At 35.5% G+C, this 25,396-nt stretch overlaps 1 protein-coding gene across 1 annotated transcript in view; it reads left to right on the forward strand.

Annotated features, from left to right (window-relative positions):
* The first annotated feature begins 1,494 nt into the window (after nucleotides 1-1,494).
* The window catches only part of LOC129748903 (uncharacterized), a 300,169-nt gene continuing 276,267 nt past the window's right edge, over nucleotides 1,495-25,396 (forward strand). The window contains exon 1 of the mRNA XM_055743695.1: nucleotides 1,495-2,005. The gene's annotated coding sequence lies outside the window, so the exon portion shown is untranslated. The remainder of the gene's footprint in view (nucleotides 2,006-25,396) is intronic.

Below are 25,396 nucleotides of genomic sequence, written 5' to 3' on the forward strand. Positions count from 1 at the left end.
TTTGGCATGAGAAAGTACGAGATATGTTTCTATGATTATGAGGGGTGGGAAGGAGTGGGTTTCATATAATTTTGTTGAATCGCTTACCTACTTATCAGCCAAAGAAACCAAATTTGATATGAGATGGTTTTGGGTACGAAACATGGGAATGATTATTAGAAACGCCTACTTTCTTTAAGAAGTGGAATAGGGGAAGAAGAAAGGAGGGGGGGGGGGGGAGCCCCCATGCAACCTTGAAACCTTGCCTTTATTCAAGGCAGAGTTGAAAATACACAAATTTGGTTTCATATTTCATTTGGATTAATTCGAAAACTTATCAAATCAATGGAGCCAAATAAAGTATATGACGAAACTTAGATACTCACATTGTTTTTATGGTAGTTTGTGGAAAACAGAAAGGGGAATCCACACCAATTGATCATACATTTTGGGCTGATAAAAGAACTCATGACACTTATAAAAACACAGTAAAAATTTCAGGGCAAATGGCAAACTTCAAAATCATGTTTTACTGATCCTATTCACTAATCTTTGTATTGCAATTCGCAACTCCAGTTTCAGTTCTGATTATAAAGTACAGAAATTTATTTAAAATAATGCCTATGGAAGATAAGAAGCTAGCAAGACAATGGAATATTTGGAAAACGCTATAAACCCAGACATTCAAAAGTGAACCGACCAAGACCTATTCTATTATCTTGGTTCATTTGAAAATATCTGAATACTTTAAAAATATAATCGAGATAAAGGTGAATCCCGTATAATGCTGATTTTGTTTTCGATGTTGACCTGTTTCAATTTCAGATTCTCAATGCGGTCAGAATTTTATCACACTGTTATTTGATCTACGATTGTTCCTATTGAATATATTTTGATCTTGAACGCACTGAATACACTTATGGTTAAGAAATGCAAAAAAATGAGATTCAGTCATCGATTTCTTATATCTACCTTTTTAATCATTTGTCACTGAGAAATTCATTCAATAATGAATAACTTTCAAGTTTCCCACAATCAATAACTCCGCATATTTCGGAGTTCACGATTCATCCATTTTCCGTGAACGATCGCAAGGATTTTCTCACTCTGTTCCAAAGCCGGAGAGCGTTGGGCGCTATGCTCTAATCGTCGCATTGGGTGTTCATCGGCACTTGCCATCAGCGAAACCGCAGTAACACTACGAGAACCCTTAACCGGCTTTTGTTCATTCACTACGATGCAATGTTGAATGGAGAAAATAATAAAAAAAAAACAGCCGCAGACGGTCTTCGAATTCATCGCGCTCGCCGTTGCTGCGCTGCGTCCAGTAAAGAATGGGTGAGAAGGTGGTGAGGCGTAGAGGGGGTGGCAGGCAGCCGTTCGATGCCAGACGGCAAGAATATGTGCAGAAGGAAGCAGAAATTGAAATTTGATTCAGCGCTGCCTTTGCGCCGCCGACCGATGCGAGGGATCCGGGCCAGACGGGAGAGTTTTTGTTTTTAGTACATCGTGAGCTTTTGTCAAGTGAACAACATTTATCGTCGTGTCCGCGCGGCCAGACTAACTAGCGAAGGACCAAGCCGGTCGGTGCGTTTCGGGGCAATCGGAGTTGGTTTACGCGTATTCGTACATGTTACACCCACGCATCGGAAGACGAGGGATTAGTTTGGAGTCCGGTGCATCCAAAGACCCTTTGGGGAGAAGTTTTTACGTGGGGTAGCTCGAACGGGTTTTGGCAAAGTTGGCCGGTTCTGGAATTCTGTGTGAATATTCGGCCCAAATGGATATTTCCTAGGAAGGTCCTAGACGCCAAAGGATAACGTTGACAGCAGAAGAATAATCAAGTTCAGTGTACAAGCTCGCGAAGTGCCAATCGAAATTGGAAATCAATCGGTTTCTCGTCTAACGACTAGTGCCCAGTGTCCAGTGATCGGGTCATTAGATTATACGGATGGTGTATCATCCCCCCATTCTTGGCTCCTATACACAGTTTTCCCTTTGCTGATGGTGATTGAAAAATCGAAAAGTGAGTTTCCCTTCGAAAAAAAATACACACCCGAGAGAGAGAAGTGCAGACAACACCACACACGGTTCCAGATTTGATCGCTATTTATAAATGTAAATAATGGTGCGAGCGAAAAAAAACCGAAACCGTGTGGAAAGGCTCTCCTCTAATCCCATTTATTTATTGTGGTGAAAGTGGAAAAAAGAATTCCACCTAACCGATTCCCAGTGAAAGTGCGTGGAACTGTTGTTCTAGTTTGTTGTTGTTGTTATTGTTTTTATTATTATTAAAATACCAGCGAAAAAAAATCCTACGACGAAACAGCGGGTGTACTACGTGGCTTAGAAATACACTAAACGCGACCTCCTTGGAAGCGCCTGGATTTATATTAAAAAAAATAGAAAACTCGCCTCGCCTCCAAAGGAAACCAACCAAATGGAAAACCTCCGACCAAGAGAAGATTTTCCCTCCCATTGAACAACACTGGCTGCATTTCGAGGAAAATAGAAAGAATATCATGCCGGAGACGATTGGCTTGTTTGGTGTTGCTTCACTAGTTTGTATGGATAACTATGTATATGTCTATCTGTTGGAGCTGCTGCTGCTGGATGGATAATTGGTCGTTCCGGTGGAAAATTCAATTATCGGCGCCCTGTAATGCTGCTATTGACCGTTTGTTCGGAATAGTGTTTTCTATGGATATTTACTTGGAGGGAGGGTCATTGTCTTAGATCAAATAGTTTCAATTTAGAGATAAAACAAAATTGTTTTCCCCAAAAGAAAAGTAAGAAAGAAGCACAATTTTTCAATAATGGAGATTTTAGTCTTCTCCTAATAATAAGAACTTTTTTCAATGTTCTCAAAAACAGTGTTCGGCAGATAAGCGCTAATCCGCTGATCGCTAATTATTCCGCTTACTTTTTGTTAGCGGTTTAATTTTTTCGTTAAGTTAAGATTGAGTTAGCGAATTAAAAAGTTTTGCTATTTTTTGGTTCCGCTTATTTAAGACCGCTATATTTTAACATTGAAATTTGGGGGGCACTGGAAGGGCTCAGAAGGGTCGGTGGGGTCATTTTAAAATTCACATTTCACAAATAACGAATCAACGTAGAATTTAAATGAAATCGGATAAGTTCAATTCCAAACACTAAAATGACATTCTAGAACTGTAAACACAAAATTTTAGCTCGGTCGAAGACTAAAATATCAATCATATTAAAGAGTTGTTAAGAGTTTTTTGCCATACTATTTAATCATCCGTTCGTGAATGATTCATCATACGATGTGTTCAATAATCTGATTTTGTTTAGTTATTTTGGTTTATAGGTACTAAAAACTATTGATTTTCAATTACAATTCATGAAAATCTTTAAGATGTATTGTTCACTAAAACTCGCTGTACATTTCGAATATAATGTGTGCTTAAAAAGCGTCCCAGAGTGAAAAAATATAGAACTCTGATAAACAAAGGAAACCTCATTATCAAATTCTGGTTTGTCGATCTTTGAAACCTTTATTTCAAAAATTAAATTCCGCCATTTTGAATGGTTTTATTTTGAAAATTTACAGATAGCCTACAGATAGGAATTTGGTTAGTTAAGTTTATGTCAAACTTTAAGGACCGTGAATACAACTGAACTTTGAACAGAATTCTGATTCAGTATATTTGAAATTAAATTTTTGAGGTTTCATTAATTTGAGTTTGGAATAAATTATGTCAAAAACAAAAATTTTATAATTCAAATTATTTGTTTTTTAATTTTAAATTCAATTTAATTATTGCAGCATTTAGTTTACAAATATTTTGATACTGATTGTTTTCAAAATTAAGTATTTGTTCTGAAATTTTTTCAATTTTTTCAAGTTCTTACCAAAGGTTTGAAATAAGGTTGCCAGAATTTTTTCAGCACGTATCCGGACCGGATACGTGCTAGGAACCTGGCAAAATCCGGACATTAGATTTCAAAATTGTTTACCAAAAACCGAGCAATATCCGGGCAAATTTGGTAAAATACTAGGAATAAATTTACCAAAATTAAGAAAAAAAAACTTAAAAAAATTGTTTTCATCAAAACTTTTATAAATCCATTCATGATTTTTTTTAATTACTCAAAAAACTTTATTTATTGTTTTTTTTTCGTTGAATTTTGAAAATAAGGTGAATAAATCCGGGCTTTTTCCAATGAAATCCGCACAACCGGACCGGACCGAACTTTTAACAAATTTTGTCACAAGTATCCGGGCAAACCCGGATAAAACCGGACAATCTGGCAAGCTTAGTATATAAGGCTTCCAAAAAACGTTCCATGATTAGATTATTTTTATAAAACTTGCTCGAAAAATTTCGTTATGGAGGCGTGAATAAAAAAAAATTACGACACAATTTGTTTTTTTTTTTGTTTTTGATTTGCCAAATTAAGTGAATTAAACCGAGCAAAATCTGGGCATTTTTCAATTAAATCCGGGCAACCGGGCTAGGTCGGACAGTCCCAAATTTTGTATTAAATATCTGGGCAAACCCGGATAAAACCGGGAAATCTGGCAACCTTAGTTCAAAACAATATAAATTTCAACGAAATTTGAGTTTCGTCTTACTACAATGAAATGTCAAACGGTGGTGTAACAATCGCAATCAGTTTTTTTTTAAAGGTTTAAAAAAAAATTCTCAGGGGGAACGTTGAGCTCGGAAATTTAACAAAAGAGGGCGGCGAGTGAAAAAAAGTTTGGAAACCACTGTTCTAAATGATAAATTATAACTGATGGAAGTATACTTTTTGTCATTTATCAAGTTGAGGAGGCATTAGGTATCATTCTGACTTCAATATGCGCTCTAGGCGAAAATTGTCATTTCAAATGGTCTCATTGGAGGAGTGTTGACTGGAATCAGACAAAAGGAGTATTCATAAATAGAAGAAAGATCCAACAAAAGTTGTTAAACAATACTATAAAAAATTTCACATAAGGTTGGATTCTTAAAACCAACTGTCTGAGCCTTTTCAAATAAAAAAAATTGATTTTTTTTTCACATCTTTTAATCAGCCTTCTGTTTTTAAAGTGTTTGATACGCTTACTTTTCACAATACAGTTACACAAATTGTATAAAGATCCATGTTCCACGTTTGGCAATTTTCTACCATAAGAATTTGGCACTTTTATACTCCAAGCTTGGAAATGGTTAAAACTGGTTAAATATTTTGCATAGAACTAGACTACTGGACACAATGACCAATGACTTTTTCAGCACATTTAGCGGTTTTAATTAGCGATCGCTAACTTTGAATACGGCTCTTGGTTTTCAGTTAGCGATGCCGAACACTGGTCAAAAGTGCTCAATCATAAGGATCAGTCCTTTAATATAATCTGTTATAATTAGAAAATTAAAGCTAAAGATGCTCTTTCGTTAAATGATATGGAAAAACTCTTATAAAATGGGTCGATACTAGAAACATTTAATTACATGACTTCTAGAGAAGGGATTTGATATCCTATTCTTCATAACGACTTGAGCCGATTTTACGGTCTTATTTGCCTTATTTGATTTTAAAATTAGATCCAATATTTCTTAGTTGATCTTTGGAAACTTATTCAGATCATTCCACTTATAAGATATTTGTTCTATCAAGGATAGTTTCTTATCGAATAAAAAGTAAAATTTGGCAAAAATAAGCTTTGGTTTATGGTTTTTGAAATCATTTTTATGTTTCGATATACTTTGGCACTCTAGAGGATCCCATTACAGAATATTTACAGTCCTGAATTCATTCAAGCTTTGGCTAAGAGGTTAGATGAACCTTAAAATATAGCTAGGGGAAAGCCGGGTAAGACGGACACCTTAAAGTAGAATCGCAATAGAAAAACAGATATTGCTTTTTTCATCTCATTTTTTCATACAGATGACCAGTTTACGATGTTTTCTATAGTACTAGCTGACCCGGCAAATTTTGTTGAGCCTGTATTTGAGATTTTTTTTTTTATATTTTAGCACTATTCCTTAGTCTGCCTTCCTTTTGAGTGGATAAAAGCAAGTGGATACCCTTGTGTCAGAAAAAAATCCAGAATTATAGTTCAACTTTTTTTCTTCCGGTAACTTAAGAACGCTTAATCTATCAAGTTTCAATTTAGTTTAGCCATCATTCCTATTCAAAATCTCCTATCTGATCAAGTATTTCAAAAATGCTGAAGATTGATTTAAACAGAAAATGGATCTTCTTCGCTGGAGTCGTCATAAATAGAGTTTTTTTTAGATTTGTGTTTACCTCTGTTTTTAAAAACATTGAAGTTCTCTCTAAGCATGATCGTCAGGATAGAAAAATTAAAAAATGAATTGGACAACAATAAAATTAATTTTTTAATTTTTTTTTTTTCATTATTTCAAATGTCATTTTTTCGGACTTTGTACTAAATACACTAATTGAATCTTATTGTGAATTGACAGAGCTGAGTTTGACAAATATTTAACAATTCAGGAAAGGTCACTATTCATCTCATTTTACAGCAATATTTTGTAATCAATATAATGTTTGAAAATGTCTTTAAAATTTGTGTCATCATTATCTTTTTTCAATTTTCAGTTAGGGATTGGCAAATTGCACTATAAATAAGGAAATTAAAAAAAAAAATAATTCAAACTGTCATATTTTTGGATTACTTTTCTCTTAGCGTTTGAAACCTTGAATGAAGGCAAATCAATTTTGAGTATTAGGAATAAAAATTCAAAAAAAACACAAATTATTTAAAATGTTAGTTTATGATCGTAAGAAAAGAACCTGCTATCCAAACAGTCAAACTCCGTTTCGTTTTCATCTTGGAATATGTCATGAACAGTTTGTATGAAATTCAATTGCCAAGCATTTTCCAGATGCACTTCCGAATTATGTGTTAAGCAATATTTGCAAAAAGATTGGACGATCACTTTTTCTGTCGTCTGCTACTAAATTTGAAAATCAGGAATCAATTGACCGTGCCAAAAAACCCGGTGTATAAATTTTGACTCAATTGTTGCATGATAACGAAATTATTGCCAAAAAGTTAAACCCCTTTCGTTGGCCTCTTATACAATCTTTGATATCTGAAATCGATTGCCCTTCCCTCAAAACTCCTGTGTGAAAATTTTCCAAGCAATCCATTGCAAAGTAATTTCAATTTTCCTAAAAACAGTGAAAAATCATTAATATGGACGACCCCTTTTGTCGACCCCTGGCAAATCAGTTGACATCTAAAACCTATTGCCCGTCCCTGAAAACTACCGTGTGCAAATTTTCATCCCAATCCGATGTATAAAAACGGCGATATTGTGAAAATATTGAAGGGGTCATATGGACGACCCCCTTTGCCAGTCTCTTACACTGAATTTTATACCTGAAATCGATTGTCCGTCCCTCAAAAATCTCAAAATGTTTCGAAATTTTAGGTGACATGCTTTTAACTTAAATGTTAAATTTTTATTATTCTCTCAAGTTTGATGATATTTTTGAATACGATCCTTTTTTCTGACTTTTGAAACTGAGAGTTGGATCTAATATCAAGTTAAAGTTCTATATAGCTAAACTTTGGAAAAGTTCCTTTTAACCATTGAGCGTAAAAGGTAGTGTGCATTTTTCAATGTTTCCTGATCCTCCAATCCGTTCTTATGATAGTGATGCAATTTACTTGGAATCTTGGAATCACAAAATTGATAACATTCAATTCTCAAACTGACTGGATAAACTCCTAACATCTTTTAAAAATCAACCAAAAATAAATAAAGGTGATTTTTTATCAGTTATATGACTGTCTATTGGTGTTATCAAAACTCATCAAAAATGATTTGGTAATATTTTTCAATAGTTTTCAAATTCTTAAATTTTTTTTTAATTTCAATTTATTTTTAAAAATTTCAAAAATTCTCTGATATTGTCCCGAATAAAATTCAGGAATATTTGTTTGTAAAGTCTTTGAATCAATTTAGATTAACATGAATTATGAATTCCTCATAAATAACGATAAAGTTGAAATTTAAAGCAGCTTGCAATTGTGCAAGACATTCGAACTAAATTAAAATGGGAGATGTGTTTCTTTGTTCTACCTATACTGTGTTGCATGTCTATTTTTGGGATTTTAAACCGATTGACTTATTCATCCCCAATGTTGCATGTCTTCATCCAAAAACTGATAATTAGGTACTGTAATTTGTTAGAATCTCGACAAAGCTTATAAAACGAAATTCCAATCGCCGTGAAAGCATTAACGTTTTTTTTAATGTTGAGAAAATATTTCATGTTCAAATTATAATGCTTCATTTGCTGGGAACTCCAAAAATATATTCTTTATTCAATAAATAAGAGAACGTGATGTATTTAATATTGTGGGTAAACATTCAAGAGTTTTCCGGTTTTCCTCAAGCATACACGGGTTTTATTTTTAAAAAAGTGAACAACTAACACTAACTACGGTCTGGCTGATTGCCATAATATTGTAAAAACAACAAGTCCGTATTTTGCTGGATTTATACACAGGAAAGAAAAAAAAAAACTGAAGTTTAGCCAAATTTTTAGAGCTAGCTTTATCTAAATTGTTTTTTATTTGGAAGTTTGGAAAACGATTTCAATTTGTAGTATTATTCCTCACTTCATTCTAGATTTTTTTTTCCGAATACGTTTTTGGCAACATTCGATTTTGGCAACATTCGATTTTGGCACATGTGCCAAAATCGAACGGTTTTTAGAAGCGACATTACCTTTTAGTTTTCTCTATAACAGGACCAATATAATTTAGACAAACACCAAAAATACGTTTTTACGTTCAGAAATGGTGATCGAATACAAAAACAAAACAAAAGTTTTTTTTAAATAATTTATAAAGTACTCAGAAATTACAAAAAGATGAAAAAAACAATAAAAAATTATAAAACAAACACAAACAAAAGATTAAAAATGACAAAATCAACTGATGAAAAAAATTCATAATTCATAAAAAATCTAAAAATGGTCGGAAATTGACCTAAAATAACGTTAATGATATGGAAGAGTGGGGAATCATGGGCCACTTTTTTTCGTTGTTCCATAACTTCTTTATTATAAAAGACTAGCTGATCCCATACGAACTCCGTTTCGCTTTCAACTTGGAATATGTCATGAACAGTTTGTATGAAAGTCAATTGCCAAGCATTTTCCAGATTCATTGTTAAGTAATAATTGCTAAAATATTGGACGATCATTTCGTCTGTCGTCTGCTACTAAATAAGAAATCAGGAATCAAAAACCACGTGTATAAATTTCGACTAAATCATTGCATAACAACGCCATTTATATGGACGACCCCTTCCGTCGACCCCTGGCAAAATATTTGACATCTGAAATCGATTGCCCGTCCCTGAAAACTACCGTGTGCAAATTTTCATCCCAATCCGATGTATAATAACGACGATATTTCAAAAATATTGAAAGGTTTATATGGACGATCCCCTTTGCCGGCCCCTTAAACTGAATTGAATACCTGAAATCCATTGCTCATCTCTCAAAACTCTCGTGTACCAATTTTCGTATTAATCCGATGGATAATAACGACAATATCGCATCAAAAGTGAATAGTTAACATGGACGACCCCTTTGGCCGACCCCTGATTTTAGTTTGGATAAGTGAAATCGGTTGATTGTCCCTATTAACTCCTATGTGCAATTTTTAATCCCAATCCGATGTATAAAAACGTCAATATAACTAAGATACTGAAAATTTAATATGGACGACCCCTTTTGCCGGCCCCTTACACTAAATTTGATACCTCAAATCGATTGCACGTCACTCAAAACAATCGTGTACCAATTTTCATCTGAATACGATGTATAATAACGTCAATATCGCAAAAACAGCGAACAGTTAATATGGACGACCCCTTTGGCTGTCCCCTTACAAAAAATTTGACACCGGAAATCGATTGCTCGTCTTTCAACACACTCATGTGCAAATTTTCAACACAATCCGACGAAAAATAACGTCAATATCGCGAAAACAATATTTGTCTTGTATGGACGACCCCCTTCAGAAGGGGTCATCCAAAAATCTGAAAACATTTTTCATCCTTCCTGGTCCTAATGAGTATCCATGCCAAATTTCAGCTCTCTAGCTCTTAAGGCGGCTGAGTCTATAGAGGACAAACAAACAAACAAACAAACAAACAAACATACAGAAATTGCTTTTTATGTATATAGATAAAATGAAAATAAAATATGGTATGGTTTTCTACATTTTCAAGGTATCATAAGGTATTTTTTTTAATTTTCAATAAGTTATTTTCCCCAAATTCTGACTGTTTGAAAAGAAGCAATATTTTTTGGATTTTGAAAAATGGTGGGGAATCGTGGGCCACCAAATCCAAATTGACCAAATAACATGCAAAGTTTACGAGTTGACCCAAAACTGTGATTTCCTTATTCATTTCGTTATTTTAAAGCAATTTCAGATGATGAAATAAAAAAGAGAGCTGTGTATGATCGTGTGGCCCACGATTCCCCACAAGCTATGATTTGCAAATTGGTTGCGTTTGTGTGACTTATTGATGTTTCATCAAAAATTTCTTTTCCACGTGAAAGATCATGACAAAACTAAGATGATAAGCGTATCATATTTTTGTTATGCACTTTAAGTTCCCCATCGATGCAATTAGCGGGTGTTTTTTTAATTATGTAAGTAAATTTTTCTAACTTTTTTTAGCATGATGAATAAAAGAAGCATATGATGCATATTTCAGTCAACTACATATAGGAATATATGCTCATGCAAAGCGACGACGATAACAGTTGGTTTGAGATTTTTATCTCAACACACATCTGAGATATTAAAAGTGGCCCATGTTTCCCCATGGCCCATGATACCCCACTCTCCCCTAATAAAAATTGTTATTATGTAAAAATATGTGAAAAAAATTTCAGAAAAAAAACCGTTCGATTTTGGCAACATTCGATGTTCGGGCATGTTGCCAAAAACGAACCGGGTCTGTAATCACTAAATTCTTTCAGGGTATTGTTTTAAAAAAAAAAATCAAATCATATACTCGTATTTACCAATTTTTGGAAAAAAATGATCTTGATTTGCCCAGCCTTCATAAAAGCGACAAATAATCTGCAAAACTCACTCTGGAGTTAAGGAGGTTATTTTTTTTACTCGGGGGGCTTCTAGAAATCGTATTTAAATTGTTCGACTTAAGTCCCATTTAAGTTGATTTTGTATGGGAGCCTCCTTTCCATAAAAAAATAAGAACCCTCGGATACTAAATTTTCCAAATGATGCCATAAATCTTCATTAAAAGCCATCCAAGAATTTTTGCTCTGAAAATTTAAATACAAGCATAGAGTTACCAAGCTTCACAAATCTTTGAATTAATTTTAACCCTAAATTTGTAACTGATTTTTTAAGAAATGATGGAAAAATAACCATTGGATTTATTTCATCATACTAGTAAAAAAAAAAAGCATTACTTCCAGCAGTACCTCAATTGAAGGACGTAATCATTTGTTCCCTCATTGAATTAATGTGCCATATCAATTAAAATGTAATTAAATTCCGGTATTGTTTTTATTAATTTGTTATCAAACCGGCTTGAACCGACTTCCAACAAAAACGGCAGTTCAAAACTGTAGATGATTCAATCTATGTAGATTGTCAACAACACATCGAATCGATGAATCAGCTTCAGAGAGTGGAGGAAAAAATCCTTTCAGATTCTCGAAGCGTGACGTGAGTCCCCAAACGATTCGGAGCGAAAAGTGAGCAGTAAAAAACTCCAAAGCTAGCTAGAATTTCTCGGGAGAGTTTCGAGAATGGGTCAACCTGAGTTTGATAGACATGTGCCGTGCCACGATCCCGGATGGTTGGATGCAAATTGGTTTGTGCTTTTCTTTAGATTTTATGCTTCCTGCAAGTTAACTATGCAGATTGAACCGGTAACCGTGTGGTGTTTGAACCTTTTTATATTCTCTTGAGAAACACTAATTCATCAATTTTGATTTCCTGCTACGAAGACAATCGTCTTTATTATTTTAGTTTTTTTGGATTTTCTCTATAGAAGACAGGACTTTTTCTGCGCTCTTATGTAGAAAACCAGAGCTAGGAAACAGCACATAAAATTTAAGAGAACATATTCCGGACACGAGGAAACCATAAATCTATCGATACAAATGATGGAAAAGGTCCGGGGCCAATTCGCTTGTGTCTGCAGAAACAAATAACATCATTCTCCTTTTGCTCGTCCAGATTGCATTGAACTCCTTCGACAAAACTGAATTGAGCATTCAGATCGTGGGGGCTCAAATTGAACAATTACCCCGATGGGCAGCAAAGTGACAACCCATCGACGAAACTCAAGGACCGTCCCCGGTGCAATCGATTTTTTTTTTGCTTCTCCTTACTCTGCCGATTGAAGGGAACCTTCCAGCTCCGGCCAGAGGATTGAGTTATGTATCCGATTGACCTGCACTTTGCAAAATTACCGGCGACCAAAAGTCAAGCAAATAAACAACCACGAACTTAATCGACAATTCAATATCAACCAAGTTAAAGGACATTTTTCCTGTGTGGTTGAAATTTTCTTCAGGTCGGCAGAAAAAAGAACCTAAAAAGCAAATAGCAACAAGAGAACAGAACAGAAAAAAAACACTATCGTCATCGAATTGCATTGGGTAGCTATGCATTGTCAGAATTGCTGCAAAAGTGCAATCGTATCGAAGCTCACCACAATAACAGAAGACCACCAGCAGCAGCACGTAAATACCTCTACCTGCATGATTTTCCCTTACCGTTGCCAATTTATTCTGTCGGCTCAAAAATTATGACTATGTCGTACAGTTCTGGCATTGTGTCGCGCCCGGTTCCCCGCCGATCGATCGTGAAACGGTCGAGGTTTTTAATGGAATTAGGGCTGGCTGGCTAGGTCTGCTAGAACATTGTTGCAAATGATGCAACACTCGGCTGTCAGCACTTGGTTTTGTTCTAGCCATCGCTAGAATCATTCTTGGGAGTTGGGCGAGATATAAGTTGACTTTTTTTTGTAATTTTTTCCTAAAAATTATTACAGTTTAAATCCAATTCAAAAGAAAGTGTGTGAAAATAAAGTGCTAAACCTTTTGGTCATTTTCTGACGTCAAAACCTATATTTGCCTTAAGCTGTATATTGCTCAATACTTTGTAATTGGATGGGTATCTGGTGTGTATGAAGAGGCTAGGCCATCTGGCCGAAGGTTTTTTGGCCGATTGACGTTAGGCCGTCAACCGGCCGAAGGTTGTTTAGTCAAAAACTGTTTGGTCGATAAAATATTAGACCGAATGGTCATTTGATCGTAAGCTTTTAAGCCAAATGGTCATAAGATCAAATGATTACAATCAATGTTCTTTTAACGTGCCATTCGCAATTTTTTACCAACGGAAAGGCATTAAAAAGCATCAACTTTGCTCGATGTTAACTCCTGGATTTGAAATCACAGACGTTGACTCGGAAAGCAGATGGTATACCAACTGAACTATGCCTCCGCTATCGAACTTTATACTCAAGTAAAAAAGCACCACACTTTTACAGGGTCCGGCATTTGAAGTGCTGCATTGGAACTTACAAATAATTTGATCAAAACAAAAACTTTTTCTTTCAAATTTAATACGATTTACATCAAAACAGATCATATTTTCAAAATCCATTGGCGCCTTTCGATTTTTTGTCCTTGAGCTTAACCACTCGCTGCAGAAGCTCAAGGCACATATTCTAAAAAGCCCGCAGGTGGTTTTTGTGGTATTTTATCCCAGGATTCAATTAAATGGCGCTTCAGAACTTCCAATCCGTCATGTTTTGTAGAGTAGACTTCGGGCTTCTGTGTATCCTAGACAGCCAAGTCCATAGGGTTAATGTCCGGCGAACTCCCCGACCACTCCGTACTCAAAACTAACCCTCGAAAAAAAAATTCGCGCACAATAATTGGGACCTCTTTCCTTGGTAAGCCAACCAAAACCAAAATTTGGACGTGTCCACAGTTCGAGGACATGCCGTAGAACTATTTTCAATACGTAAATTGATTGATCTACATCTCTTCAGGGTGTTCGGTTGATCTTCACCCACTTCAAGACAGATTTCTGTCGTCTTGTGGCCTTTAATACATTTGCATAGGTTCGTGATCTTTCTGGCAACCAAAATCTTTAGTTCTGTTTTTTCACAAACCGCTGTACGGCGACGAATTCATCGGCAGAACACACGATATTTTCCAAATTTTTCATGCGCGGACAGCGTAAACTGCGCCTTCGCCTTTTCTATCCGCTCTTGCTTCTGTTCAAAGGAGAGGTCTTTTAAATCTTAGGATCTTGTAAGGCTGGGCCTAAAGATCATCTTCCAAGATCCGACGGCGACTTTGATCCGGTGTATAAAATCTATCGCCAATTTAGTGTTACTGCGCCAAGAAATTCGCTCAGGGTGCATCTTGATGATCTTCACCATGGTAGGTGTCGCCACTGTAGCTTGACGATCCCCACCATACTATACTTGGGTACTTCTGATCTCCAGGTAACTTCCAAGTGCGAGCCAAAATAAAAAAAATACATACAGTCATTGGACAACTCACGAAATATGTCTTTCTACCGTTTCACAGCCTAGAACTAGGCAATCAAAGCACTACGTTAAGGTTCGAGAACTATTTTTTCAAAAAAACACTTGATTACAAAATTACCAAAAATATACTCTGACATCTTAGACATAATGTTAACAAGGTTACAAGGTGTCATCTAACTCGGTTTTGTATACTTCGTAATAATCACTCCTAAAGTTATGTAGCAGTTCAATTGCCAGACCCTGTAGAGTAGAAACAAATATAATAATAGTAGTTATATTACTCACTCCCCAAAAACTTGAAGGACACATGAAACGCGCCTCCAAGTGGGTAAAGTTCTGACGAAAATTAATACATGCTATCGAGAAGACCTAAGTAGCCTTAGACGATTTTGTTTCTCCAAAAGCTTCTGGCGACCACTGTTAAGCTCACTATCACCGAAACTTTGTGTCCCGATCTGAAAACTATACAATAACACAAATATACAATTTTTTTCATAGTATTTTTAATAAAAAGTTAGTTGACTTCGTAAATAAATTTTATACTCGAAATATGATTTTGATTTATCGGTTCAACATGTTTTTGAGTTTTCAAAAAATCATATGTGCCTTAACCTTCCAAAGCTGTTCGCAAAACATTAGTTTCGGAGAAAATTTGACTTGTAGTTTGTTATTATACCCTTGGCCGCAAATGTTGACCGATTTTGACGATATTAGAATCATTATATAGGTAATTTATTTTAGTTTATAAATATTTCAAAGAAAAGTCAATTTGTTCTACCAGGTTGGCTTTAGTTGGTTTCGGATGAAAAAAGATCTAAAAAACAATTTTATTTTTAAATGCTTATAATTTCTGACAGCTTTGCAGTATTTGAGTGCTTCTTTGATATTTTGAATTGTCTAGAATACATCTATATGACGATGTATAGATATGTGGGTGTCCAATGTACATTTTGACCTCCATCCTGGATTTTTCGGTAGAAAAAAAATCTTACTTAAAACAAAGACATCCAATTTTGTCTTTGCTTTGCTATAACTAATTTCTCTGTGACCCGATTTTCTAAACTCAAATTTTGGTTTTTTTCGTTAGTTTGATTTTCATTTTCATAGAACATACTTGGTCTCTCAAAAATCTCAGTTCTTCAGTATATTGGAATGATGATTAAGATGCTTCGAATCTGCGCTTCGGGTCATATTGACCCGAACGGCTTTGGAGGGTTAATGAAAGGTATTGAAATAAGCAAAGTTTACGCTACGATTGTTTTACCTTTACCAGCTCATTCATTTTCAATGCTGATTTCCACTTACCAAACGTGCTCCAGAGCAGTTGAGTTGTGTTTTGTGATAGGTAATTAACTAATCTAAAATCATATTGCAGAGTAGATTTTAAGATCAATCGTTTTATACAATTGACTTAGTAAAATTGTTGCCTTTTTATGATTTATTTTGAATTTTCAGTATTGTCCGAAAAGGGAAATTTCCATCAACAAGTGTTCCATACTGAATATTCAAATAACTCTTAGAATCTCTAATTGAAAATATTTTAGCATACTCCGTCGATCGGGACCTTTTTTTCATTCGTCAGAAAACAACACAAATTGAGAACCATAGCAACATACTTTGCTACACGGAGAAAATTTGAAGTAGGCTGAAATCCCTTGTTGAAAATAAAACATTAACGCAAGTTCAAACACGAACTTTTGTAGTTCACTTCATCTGCCAAATCAAGCAAAACTCATATCGTGTCATTATATATAAGCCATTCCAGCACACAAGGTTTGCAAAACAATTTTTTGGTATATTGTTTGTAATTTTTACAGTTCATATCGCACATTGAAAAACATTAAACCCCTAAATTTAGAATTTAATTCGCTACAATTGGAAATCAAAAGTACCTTTTTTATTGAACAAATAGTTATCAAAATATAAGCAAAATAAATCGTGACGTTACAACGCGCCTCTTTTCCCACTTTTCAGTTTTTTTACAAAACCGCATTTTCCTGCTCTCCTATTCTAGCAAATTTTATGAAAATTTCAGAAAAGTTTCGTTTCATTACAACCAACAAATCGCTGTTTTGGTTTTTTCAAATGTTGATTTAAATTTATTTTAGAGCGATTTAGTTTCGTGTCGTCACAACGCGCCATTTTTTTAAAGCAAGGTTTTGCAAAGCGTTGTGGCGTCCCGAAATTTTATGGTCAGCTACATGAAATAAATCGAAGTATAATCTTAAAATTATTGCTTAATTTACTAAACATGCTCAAAAACTCAACAAATTCTGTAATTTGGTGATGAAATCGATCCATTCATATCCAAAAAATTAAGGGAATTGAATCTAAATGGCTCATATAAGCAGATAAGGTTTGCAACACTGCGCACATAAATTTTATTCGAAATTTATTTGTGCGATGATGTGAATAGTATTTTTAAAAAAACCTTTGCTAGGAAATATTTATTTGTAAAAGCGTTGGAATATGTTTCTGAATCTTTTCAATTCCAAAGGGAAGAATAAATAAATGATAATTTCAAAATCCTGCGATCTTCTAAAAATTAGTTAATGGACACTAGAGTGCCTAAATCAGTCGACTTGTGAAAAGCTAAAATACATCCAAGGCCTAGTACAAAGTTCAGTGCTAAATTTAGGGGATCGGACCACGGAGATAGATGGCGCAATGAGCCTAAAATTTGTATGGAATTATGAGAATTTTTCTTGAAAAAAAACATGAACACACAGTTTTGCAGCAATTTTTAAAGTCCCTATCGGGTGATTTGTTTTCATTATGGTCATTTACAAAGCTTTCGTTATGACAAACAGTTTATCCCAAGGTCCGATTTCGATAAAGGTTATAGTAAAAAAAACATATTGAGTATCTAAAATAAGTTTCTGATGGGTTATATACCTGTTTTGAAGCTTAATAACTGTTTTATGATAACTCTAATCGAAATGCGTTGTAATATTGTTATAATTTAAGCTTCAAAACACTGAAATTAAAAGAATAATCGGTTTATAAGGACCAAAATTATTGGTGAAAAACTGTTTGAAAGGTTTTTATTTGTTCATCCCGACCAAATTCCGCTCAATTCTATACAAACTTAAGGTTTGTTGCGCGACCCCTTTTTGTTGTATAATCTGGCCCTAATTTTGCATGGAACCCAGTGCTAGTACCTTCATAAAGTCTGCTTCATTTAATATTGGAACACAAACAATTGCGTGTAGTTCAGTCATTTATTAACGAATTCATAATTTGTTTTTCATACAAATGTAGCATTTTCTTTACTCTTTCATAAAAAAAAATTAAAAAAAAAAATTTATTGCTGTTTCGAAGAAATTCTCGTACTTTTCCCGTAATACGGCACATTAGGCGGCGCACACCCTTTTCGTCCACCGTTTTGGCGATTTGATTCCACCAGTTCTTCATTTGAGTCATGTTCCTAACAAGTTTTCCCTTTGCCTTAAGCCTCCGCTTCGTGATTGCCCAGTATTTCTCTATCGGCCGGAACTGGGGGCAGTTTGGGGGGTTCGGTATTACGCTGACCCCGTTCGTTGCGTACCATTCCATAGCCGTTTTGCTGTAATGGCAGCTTGCGAGGTCCGGCCAAAACATTACTGGACGGTCGTGGGCACGAATAAACGGCAGAATCCGTTTCTGTAGGCACTCTTTTTTGTAGACTTCTGATGTCATTGTCTTGTCAGTGAGAAAGACTTTGGTTTTCTGTCCACAACTGCATATCCCCTGCCAAATCATGTACTTGCGGGCGAATTTATCCGCAAACACGAACTTAAATTTTGCAGGTACATCCCCCCGAGCCGTCGTCAAATAAAATTTTTGACCTGGGATTTGCCCAAAGTCCGCCTTCACGTAGGTCTCATCGTCCATCAGAATACATCCGTCGAACTTGGTCAGCACTTGGTCGTACAGCTTTCGAGCACGGATTCTGGCCACATTGTTCTGCTTCAGCGTCCGATTTGGCTGTTTGCTGGCTCGGAATGACCTTATTCCTTCCCGGAGACGAATTCGTCGCACCGTACTGTGAGCGGCCTGGAACTTATTGGCCAAATGGCGGTCTGAAAGATTGGGATTCCTCTTGACGGCCTTGATGACTTTCCCACGCAGTTTCCGGTCGACAGTTCCACTCCGACGCTTCGAATGCGGCTTCCAAGCCGTCGTCAATGTTTCCTTGTACTGCTTGATAACACGCCATACGGTATTTCTGGGCATTTTAAGCTGTTTAGCTAGCTTCGAAGCCGACAACAATGGATTTTCAAGAAAACTGTGCACAATTTGATCTCTCCGTTCGGCTTCCATGGCGGTTGTTTACAAAATTCTATCGTTTGGTGTTATGACATAAATACATGGTGAAAGGTAATGAATTTCCCGACACGTGGGTGAAAAAAGTTTCCAAATCCGTCCACTAGGAGCGCCACAATGAGCAAAAGAATTTGTTCCAATATTAAATGAAGCAGACTTTATTTTAATTTTGTTATTCAGTTAAAAGTCTTATCGTGGGATTTAATGTGAATACGGGGTTCGATTTGGATTTTCTAGCAACATTCTATGAGGTGGAAGTTTCAATAAAGAGTTTTTAAAATAATTTTATGAGAAATTTATTTTCCTTCTAAGTCGTATGAGTTTGTACGAAAGAAAATATTTATTTATAAAATTTACCATGTTCAGATTTTTCAATCTCATTGCATTTATTTCGAAGATACTTAGTTATTTCGTTTGAACATAATATATAAAGCTAGTAATAGAAGCTATTAGCGCGTTTTTTCATTCTTATATAGAAGAACTTGATCTTATTGTTTTTTTTTTCAATTTTCGTGACGTCACAATGCATTCTTTACCCGGGTGCAACTCACAACCTTCTGAACCGATTTTCATTCTGAAAAAAGCATTGAATTCCTCTCAAGAAGTTTAAAGAGATCTCCAATTTTCGACAGCACGTGACATTTTAAGGAATCATGAACTGAAAAATAATTCGTTACGTCACAACGCTTAAAAATAGATACCTTAATTACCGATTCTAGAGCGTGAAGTTGCTGTGATTATTTTTAATCTAATATCATGCTTTAAAAATGGCTTTCAATCAGTTTATTTTCGTACTAAAATTTTTAAATTTCAACGTCAACATACTCAATTCCGAAAAAAGGTAACTGAAATTCTTTTGATGGAAAATGAAGCACAAGTAATAAACTTTCGAATGCTGAGCAAATTATTTTTGAATAATGAAAAATGAAATCGGTTCTCCAGTTGAAGGGCGCTTGGAATGGGTCATATATATTAATTCGTCCAAAAACGAGTTTTTTTAAGCAGTCTCTTCAAAATAACCATGAACGGATTTTTGGAAGCATAAAGTGCGATTTAAATTGACTGATTTATTCGACAAACATATTTTTGTTTTTGAGCGTTTTTTTCGTGATTTTCGTATTTTATTATTGAAAAATTCTTGCTTTTGTCCAAATTTTCCCGGATATTACCCTGATTTTTGGTTGAAATTATTGAAAACAATGCATGAATTTTGCAAAGTTTTATTTATACAACAGCCCGAATTCGCCCGGTCCGGATACGCTTGACAAAAATTCTGGCAGTCTTGGTTTAAATTTAATAAAAAGCAGCACCCTTATGCTTTTTCTTTAAAAACCAGTTTTCACAGGAAAAATGTTAAATTAAATTCGAACTAAATCAAAAATTACAGCAATTGGTGCTCTATGCGTTATGACATCACAAATATATCCAAAACTATAAATTTTCAAACGTTTGACATTTGAAAATTTGAATTTTTATTAGAAACTAAGTTTGTAGCAACTAACCCCTTTCCTTAGAAGGGTGATAATCGTATGTTTTTGTAAATTTCAAAATAACTGGTGAAACCAATAATTTTTCTGACTACGCCAATTTGATGTCCCATTAACCTTGAAACTTTTGATGTACAAGCAGTATGATTATCTGTGGCCATTAGACTGCCCCAAATTTGTATGGGAAATTTGAAACCTGTAAAATGTTATGCGCTGCAGGCTAAAATTGATCTAATAAATAGAATACCAGCCTTAGAAAAGTTAGCCCATTTATGAAGTCTAATAACTTTTTTATCGTAATTCGAATCTAACTGCAGTCTTCGGATGAAATATTTGTCATAAGAAAAACCATTTTCAAAAGAAATCGGCCGAAGGAAACCAAAGTCATGGAAGAAAAATTGGTTTTTCATGTTTCTTCCGAACAAAATGTCCCAAAATCCCATACAAACTTCAGGCCCGTGATCCGATCTGGCCCAAATTTGGCATAAGATCTTGCACTAGGTCTAGCATTAATTTTAGCTTGCAGCACATAACTTTTTCAAAAGTCGGGTCATTTGGGGGGCACTCTAGTGGCCATTAAGTTTTTAGAAGCCATTGAAGCTAAAAAGTGTTGTATGATGCTCCAGTTGATGGTATCTACGTTCTTTTGAATCGTTGGAGGTCCGGAGTTCAACATAAAAAAAATGCAAAACAGTAAATGTTTGGGTTACATTTAAAAAAATCGAAAGTTTTGATCAGATTTTTGAATCCCAAATTCAAAGTAAATAGAACCAGACAAACTCGGATTTGATCTTGATCCCACAAAACATTGAAACACAATCCCCGCAACCAATAATTAACATCTAAATCACGAATCACGACATTCCCGATTGTGCATCTAAATAAGTATCGCGCCGCGGAAAGCTGCTTATTTGTGAATTGATCCGCCCGAAGACATGAGCTGCTACTCAATCAAAACAAACTTCACTTCACGTCTCGAGAGTCGAATGGACGAACGGACGAGGATGACGGATGCTGGGATAGGACTTACTTGTTGGTCTTGACAATCTACTTGGCAGCTCCAGTGAAGTGTTATCTCACTTTTAACTCACTCAATCCCGGAATGGGTCACGCGCCAGTGCTTCCGTAGCTGAACTGACAAGCCTTCGAATCGATGGTTCAGAATTGCTGGTAGTGACACTGAATTCTGGATTATTTCTTGGGATTAAAAATTAGTTTTGTTAAGATGTTCAAAAGTACCTATATCCTCAGCGATGAATCCTAATTATCAACTGATTTTATTTTTAAAATTACTATATTCATCTTCAAAACTAATATATCAACATGCCTAGTTTACTTAGAATGCTAGTTTTTTTCGAAACATTTTAATGACCATCAACATCAATTGCATGTCATGTTAGGAAGCAACTGATAATAATGAATGGACGAGCCCTCCTTCGTTGTTTCCTGCTGATGTGTGATTACGGAATGACGTTGAACAGCAAAGCGTTCGATGATCTTTATGTTGGAGCATCAGAAACATTTTTTGACCTTCATTGAACGCTTAACTCAGGGTTAGAAAAAAAAAGTTAAATTTTATTTTCCGTTTGACGTCTGTCTCTAGCAAAAAGCTTCAGTCAAGAAAAGTCAAACCACCACCATAGTTCACCTCAGCTTAAGTGAGTTCCGCTTCCTGCAAAGGTATCATTCTGTTAATGTCACAGTTGTCAACGTAAAGGTTGGCACCATAAAGCAGCACTTCATTCAGTAGTAATTACTAATCATGTTCAACGATTTGTAGGTCCCCATTGCGCTGTTTGGCTTATCTCAAAGATCTTCATTTGTAAAAAGCCCCCCAGGAAGTAGTCTTTCGTCGGAAGTACAGGTGGGAGCACCATTAATCAAATCTGCAGGGCTTCTGCAGGGAGACTGTCAACACGCTTGGAAAAGTGTTAAAAATAACCTACAAGCTATCGCAGCAGCGCCATCATCTGGCGTCTTGGTGCACTACTCAGGTAAAAAGGTAGTTGCTTTTATACCGGAGGCCAACCTGATTATGCACCCGAGATAAATTCGTAATAAATTAAGTTGTACAAAGCTGAGCTGTATGCTTGGCTGAGAGTTTCCCTTCCTCGGGGGTGTTAGAGATCCATTTGCCGCACTTATTCGTCGAGCATGAAGTGAAACGAACTAGCAGTGCTACTAGAACTAAACGTAAAATTATGTTGAACTTTATCTTCTTTTGTCATTTGAACATAACGGAAGTTCATTCACAGCATTGTTGAACAAGTGAGTGCTCGACTCAAAGAAGCGATATCAAAAACAACTTCTCTTCGAATAAAAAAACAAAAAATTACGGTGGAGATGAAGCAAAATCTATAGATATCTTACAGAGCTTTTATACTTCAAAACAAGTGGGGATAACCTCAAAACCCACGTACAACGTTAGTGTATTAGCAATATCAATCTACCTTACGCAAAACTTCATATGTGGTAAATCACCAAAGAACGTGCCACTTGCCAAAAACTGTTCTAAAACTACTCCAAAATTCTAAACCTTTCTTTTCCCGGACACTCATAAAGTTTTCATTTGACCAATCCCTCTAGTTCTGCTAAACAGCAACATCAACACAACACCCCTCACATCCGCCCATCCATCTTCAGCCAATAAATCGTCAATTTTATTTCCTTTATGCCTCCCATATGTTGTTAGGCCGTTAGGGCTGCGGTCTCTTCTTCGGTCATTCAATAATGCAACAACGACGACGACGATGACGCGACGTCGGGACGTTTGATGTGTGCAATGTGGGAAATAAACACTGTCCTGTGCTATGCTACTCATGCTACTGCCATGCGGAATCATTCATAGCAAACAACACGCCTTCATCATCGATGGACGCACCCAACTCGGAATTATGCTTTCTTCACTAGAGCTGGTTGTGGTTTTCCACCAGCACTCATACCCATATCGAGAAAGATAATAAAATTAATCTAATAGGGGGATGGATCCCTGATTGATCGAATTTGGAAGGAAGGGAAGCAATTTCGAATAACAGGAAGATGGTTTGTTAGTTCAACGCTTAGTTGTTCATCGTTGTGGTCATTAGCAGCACTATTCTTTGACAATCCATGATAGAGGAGATTTTGTGGGTCGCCAAAAACGGCGAAAATCCATTATTATATAGTGTAATTATAGCGCGAAGTGGCCGTTCTGCTGGTTTGTGGGTGATGAGAATGCAAAGAAAATGAAACATGAGATAACAATTGCGATGCATTGATTAATCAAGGGTCATTTCAATGAATCCTCACTTCTTGATTGACGGGTCGTAATCATATATGCTATTGTGTTTCTTCTGGAAATCATGGGAACCATTGCGAATCAAATGTTCCATCATAACTAAAATGTGACATATCTAAGTTCCATAGTGGCTGAGTACTCTACTATGTGTTGTGGTCCTCTTGGTTGAATATTTCTACTGAATAAAAGCAATCGAAAGATTCCCTTGAATTCAACCACGGTAAATTAAACGTTCAGATACCGGTATTTCGATACCAACTTACTATCTTCTTCAGTGAACGTTCTCCATCGAAGGGAATCTTTCGATTGCTTTGATTCAGCGGCTGAGTAATTTTTTTCAAAGGGAATTGCTATCCAATGCCTTGTACTTACTCAATATATAACACAAACAAGCAAGAAGATGATTTTTAAAGCGTTTAGGTTACTAGTGAACATAACTTAAATTGAATTTTTTCGTTTGTTGAACCTTTTCCTCAATTTTTTTAAAATGAAATTTGAAAGCACGTTGAAAGTGTGTTTTATCTTTCATGCAATTGATGTATTGTTTCCTGCCTTGCACTCAAACTTTCTTGTATTGTTTCAAACTTGCACAACTGTTGAAAAGTTAGGGTACAGCCAGGAGATTCGAATTTCGACCTGCCGGTTAAGAGCCGCGCACGCTATCACAGAACATACCAAGTTTTCGAACCAATAATAGTTTTCGAAGCCGGCAAATTGAGACAGGAATAAAAACTGTTTGTTTCAAATAAAAAAAATCGAAACGACTAAAACGAAGATTTTAATATCAAAGCTATATCTGAATAAAATAATAATATCTCCTAAGGATGGGTTTAAGTAGCAAAATTTTGATATGTTCTCCTGATCGGGTATTTGCAGTAGCATGCATACAAGCTTTCACGCAATGGTAGCTCTGGGCTCTTTTACCACCCCCTTGTAAGCTCTCAATCAATGTTCCGAAAATCACTCAATTTTCATGAACGACACTGGAACGTTTTCAACAGCGAGAGCAAAACCGAAATTTTCGATTGATTTCTATCCCAGCAGGGCAAAGATTGTGTTCGACTGCTCCGCGAATCAAAGAAATACGATTTGAAAAAGAGGCGTTCCTCCTCCAGTTGGAATTCTTAACTGAGTTAGGAGCTACCCTATCACTGATCGATAGCATTAGTTTACAAAATTTTAAAAAAATCGTTAACTTTATTGTCCGACCGATATTTTTAATGTGAAATTGGACGCTGAATCTGAAAATTAAATTCAAAAAATTCTCAGTAGAACAGTTTTTGAGTTATGCTCCAAATATGAAAATTTGAGAAAATAAAAAAGTACTTTTACTTAGATAACAATACCTCGGACTGAATAACAGTAATTTGAAATCTCTTTTTTGCATATTAAAGGTGAATAAATTTTCTATCGATCATTTGCATTTTTGCGTATAATCAACAGTATTGTTGATATTCGTGACTTTATGATAGAAACAATTATGAAAACGCATTTTTTTTTGAGAAAATTTTATTTCAGCGAAAGTTTTAGACTCGATTGTAACATTTAAAAAATCAGATTTTCTATTAGAATTTAAACAAAAAAGTTATCGAGGTTCAAAGGCCGCAAATTTTGTCTAACACGCAATGAGTACTTTTTACTCATTGCGTTTCATACGAAAATTTTCGGCCAATATACAAACTTTGAACTGCAATAACTTTTTTGTTTCAAGTCCAATCGTGTTGCAGTCTTCGGGTGCAATATTTGTCTAAACTTAGGCTTTAATAAAATTTATCATAAAAAAT

This window comes from Uranotaenia lowii, chromosome 2, assembly GCF_029784155.1.
Source record: "Uranotaenia lowii strain MFRU-FL chromosome 2, ASM2978415v1, whole genome shotgun sequence".
Classification (NCBI taxonomy): domain Eukaryota; kingdom Metazoa; phylum Arthropoda; class Insecta; order Diptera; family Culicidae; genus Uranotaenia; species Uranotaenia lowii.